Raw genomic sequence first — 5,202 nt, 5'->3', positions numbered from 1 at the left:
CCATCCATTGAAATGTTTACTCTCTGATGATTTGGCTCCATCATATTTAGTGACTTAGGGATGAAAGATAAATCATCTTAGCTAGTCAGTCCTCTTCATGGTTTCCTTGGTAAGAAACAACTGTGACTCATGATTGACATAAATGAGCCTATATAACAGTATTTTACTGATCCTTTCATTTTGGGTTTTTAGAACACATTGCTTAGCTGTCCATAGTTGTGTCCTGGTGCCCACTGATTGAATAAAGAATGACACATAACAGTCATCACAGAATTAGTAGGTTGCTTCATTTCTGTTTGTTTTGGTATTAGATTACTGTAAGTCACTTCTAATTTCTAGATCTCAGTTTCCCCAGCTATGAAATGTAGGTGTCCCTTGGATAATGTATAGTTTTGATGTTTATGTTTCTATGTGATTTGGGTTCTTTTTCTTGTACAATTGATTTGAAAGTGATAATGCCTCAAGTTTTCAAAAGTATTTTACCATTTTTATGAAAAGTATTCTACAGAGATAATCTCACATTATCCTCACAATCATCTTGTACGGTACATACAATACCAAGAAACTTCAACATAGCACATACAGGTAAAATGAGTTTCCCGTGGCCATACAGCATATTAGTGTTAGAACCAGGATAGGACCCAAGTTCTCCTGAATCCTAATGTTGTGTTACTACAGAGAAAGATGAATTACTCTAATATTGCTGTGTGCTGGAAGAAACTCCATTTAAAAAATTGTATCACCTGTAACTTTATTACTTTTCAGGTGATTTATCTTCATTACTTTTAAGAGGATATAGCTATCACTTTCTTCAAGTATTTATTCCTGAGTACAAAACTTCCTATACACAACATAGAACAATAAGCATTGTCTGGTAATCATTATAATGGATAATAATCTTACAAGAGTTGGGTGTTTTTCTCAGTGAATGTAACAAAATGATACACATGCTGTGAAGTTATTTTACCCCCACAAAATTTATGAAAATTGGCAAATAAGTAGATGAAGATATTTAAATGGGGGTGACTCCAAGACAAGTGTGTCCAGAGTTATCTACAATAATTATACTTAACTAGACTTAGCAATTCAGCAACCTCACACTTTTAGAATAACATTTGGATCCAATGAAGAAGTAAAAAATATCAGAGCAATAAAAATGATTGTTAAAGAGGAGAGAAAATTGCAGTCAAATAGGTAAACTTTCTTGTACCTTCTTCCAGGGCTAGGCTGAAAGTAAAACTAAAGTGAGGAACATATACCCAGAATTACCAACTGAAGTCCAGCTGAGTAGGAGACTTATATCAAGAAAAGTCAGAAAACACCTGGAAACTGCACCTCAACAACAGTTTGCAGGACATGGTCGTAGCTGAGCCACATAGTCAGCCAGCCTGAGAAGAGATTTCATCCATGAAGAGGACAACAACATTCAAGACCCAGTTACAACAAGAAAACCAAAATAACTCAAATAAGGGGCATTCCTTGAGCACACAGGTTAAGATATATAAGAGATCACATAACTGTATCATACAAAACACCTACTATATAAGACTACCTCACAAAGTCTGGGAGGCATAGTAGTTTTTTCTAATACATAGGAACAAATACAAAGGGACAGAAAATTGTGAAGATAAAGAAACAACCCCTAAATGAAATGAAAGGAAGAATCACCCAAAAAGGAACTAAATGAATTGGAGACAAGCAATTTGTCAGATACAGAATTCAGAGCAATGGTAATGAAGGTGCTCAAACAACTCAATGAAAAATACAAGCAACTTAATAAAAAATTATGATACTTAATGAGAACTATACCAACATGAAAGGAGAGGTTGGAACAATAAATAAGAATCAATGGGAAATGAAAAATGACATAGCTGAAATAAAGAAATACTCTGGAGGGAATCAACAGGAGGCTAGAAGAAGCTTAGGACTGAATGAGTGAATTGTAAGACAAGGTAGAAAAACAACACCCAGTCAGAGCAGCAAATGAAAAAAAAAAATTAAAAAGCAAGAGAAGAATCTAAGGGAGCTTTAGGACAATGTGAAACTTTTACAATATTCACATCACTGGGGGCCCAGAAAAAGAATAATCTGAGAAAGAAATAGAAAACCTGTTTGAAGAAATAATGGCAGAAAAATTCCCTAACTTGGTGTAGGAAAAATCACTCAAATTCAGGAAACACAGAGAGCTCCAATCAAGATGGACCTGAAAAACCCCACATCCAAACACATCATAATTAAAATGGAAAACATTAAAGACAAAAAAAAGAATCATAAAGGCTGCAAGAGAGAGACAATGTTATCTACAAGGGAGATCCCATTAGACTATCAGCATATTTCTCAATAGAAACACTACAGGCCCAAAGGGACTGGCATGAAGTATACAAAATAATGAAAACCAAGGGACTGAACCCAAGACTACTCTATCCAGCAAGGGTATAATTCAAAATCGAAGGTGAAAGAAAAGTGCCTTACAGGCAAAAAACAAGCAAGCAAGCAAACAAACAAACAAACAAAACTAAAAGAGTTCATTACTACAAAACCAGCACTGCAAGAAATGCTAAAGGGGCCATTGTAACTAGAATAAATAGAGAGAAAGAGAAGGATATAGGTATAAACAATAAGAATGGCAACAATAAGTATCTATCAATAATAAGCTTGAATGTAAATGGATTAAATGCTCAAATCAAAAGACATAGGGTAGCTGAATGGATAAGAAAACATGTCCTAAATATATGCTGTCTACAAGATACCCACCTCAGAGCAAAAGACTCACACAGAATGAAAGTGAAGGGATGGAAAAACATTTTCCAGAAAAATTAAAATGAAAAATAAGAAGCTGAGGAAGCAATACTCATATCTGACAAAATAGACTTCAAAACGAAGGCCTTAACAAGAGACAAAGAAGGCTACTTCATAATACTAAAGGGAACAATATAACAAGAGGGTATAACTCTGGTAAACATATATGCACACAATATAAGAGCGTCCAGATATATAAAAAAAATCTGGAGGATTTTAAGGGAGTGATAGACAGAAATACAATCATAGTAGATGACTTTCACACCCTACTGATATCACTGGATAGATTTTCTACTCAAATAATTAACAAGGAAACAGCAATCCTAAAGGACACATTAGATCACATGGAATTGTTTTACATTTTGAGAACATTTCATCTCAAAACTATATAATATACATTCTTCTCAAGTGCACCCAGAACATTTCCAAAGATAGAGCACATATTTGGAACCAAAATAAGTCTCTACAAGTTCAAGAAGATTGTAATCATACCAAGCATCTTCTCAGGTCACAATGGCATGAAATTAGAAATCAACTATATTAACAAAACTCAAAAAACCCCCAATATAACACATGGAGGCTAAATAGTGTGTTATTAAAGAATGAATGGGTTACCAAAGAGATTAATAAAGAAAAAAAAAGTTTCCAGGAAACCAATGACAATGTTACATTCAACAACCCAAAATAAGTGGGACACAGTGAAAACAGTCTTGAGAAGAAAGTACATAGCATTACAGGCCTACCTCAACAATCAAGGAAAACTTCTGATAAAATATCTAACCTTATAACTTAAAGATTTAGAAAAAGAACAAAAGAATCCAAGAGTAAGTAGAAAACAATGAAATAATAGAGATCAGGAACAGATATAAATGGCATATAGTTTAAAAAAACAATAAAAAAGATCAATGAAACCAAGAGCTGATTCTGTGAAAAGATAAAAAGATTGATGCTTTAGCCAGACTCATCAAAAAACAAAGAAAGAGAACCAAAATAAATAAAATCAGAAATGAAAGAGGCGAAGTAACAACTGAACTCAGAGAAATACAAAGAATCATAAAAAATAATGTGAACAACTATATTCCAATAACCAGGACAATATGAATGCAATGTATATATTCCTGGAAAAATATAATCTTCCAAAACTCAATCAGGAAGAAACAGAAAAACAATAGGCCAATAACAACTGATGAAATTGAAGCTGTAATAGAAAAAATTCCATCAAATTTAAGTCCTGGTCTGGATGGCTACACAGGGCAGTTTAACCAAACTTTCAAAGAAGAGCTAACACCCATCCTCCTCAAACTATTCCAAAAAAATCCAAGAGAAAGGAAAACTTCTAAACTCGTTTTAAGAAGCCAGAATTAGCCTACTTCAAAACCAGATAAAGACACCACAAAGAAAGAGAACTACAGGCCAATGCCCTGATGAACATAGATACTAAAATCCTCAACAAAATATTAGCAAATCAGATCCAGCAATACATTAGAAAGATCATACAACATGGCTAAGTGGGATTTATTCTGGGGATGCAAAGCTGGTACAATATTCACAAATCAATAAATGTGATAGATCTCATGAACAAACTGGAAGAAAAAAAATCACATTATCATATCAATTGATGCAGGAAAAAAACACTCGACAAAATCCAAAACAGTTTTTGAGAAAAACTCTCAGTAAAGTGGGAATAGAGGGATCACACCTCAACATAAAAAAGTCCATATATAACAAACTGACAACCAACTCATACTCAGTGGGGAAAACTGAAACCATTTCTCCTGAGAACAGCAATAAGACAGGGATGTCTACCTTCACCACTCATTCAACATAGTAATAGATGTCCTAGACACAGCGAAGAGACAAGAAGAAAAAAGCAAAAGGCATGCAAATTGGAAAGGAGGAAGAAAAACTGTCATTATTCACAGATGACATGATAGTGTACATAAAAAACCCTAAAGCCTCCATAAAAAAATTACTAGATTTAATAAATGAATTCATCAGTGTAGCAGGATACACAATTAACACTCAAAAATCAATGGCATTTTTATACAACAACTAGAGGCCCGGTGCACAAAAACTTGTGCACTGAGGGGGGAGTCCCTCAGCTCGGCCTGTGCCCTCTTGCAGTCTGGGATCCCTTAGGGAATGTCTACCTGCTGACTTAGGCCCGCTCCCCAGGGGAATGGGCCTAAGCTGGCAGTCAGACATGCCTCTGGCAACCTGGGAGCCCTCGGGGGATGTCCACTTACCAGTAGGGAGGAAGTCTAAGCTGCAGTCACACATTCTTAGTGCTGCTGAGGAGGCGGGAGAGGCTCCCCCCAGCACTGCTGTACTGACAGCCGTCAGCCTGGCTTGTGGCTGAGCAGAGTTCCCCCTGTGGGAGCACACTGACCACCATGGGACAGC

Source organism: Myotis davidii, unplaced genomic scaffold (genome assembly GCF_000327345.1).
Source record: "Myotis davidii unplaced genomic scaffold, ASM32734v1 scaffold652, whole genome shotgun sequence".
NCBI lineage: Eukaryota > Metazoa > Chordata > Mammalia > Chiroptera > Vespertilionidae > Myotis > Myotis davidii.
The sequence above is the reverse complement of the archived record's forward strand: the minus strand, read 5'-3'. Positions refer to the sequence as shown.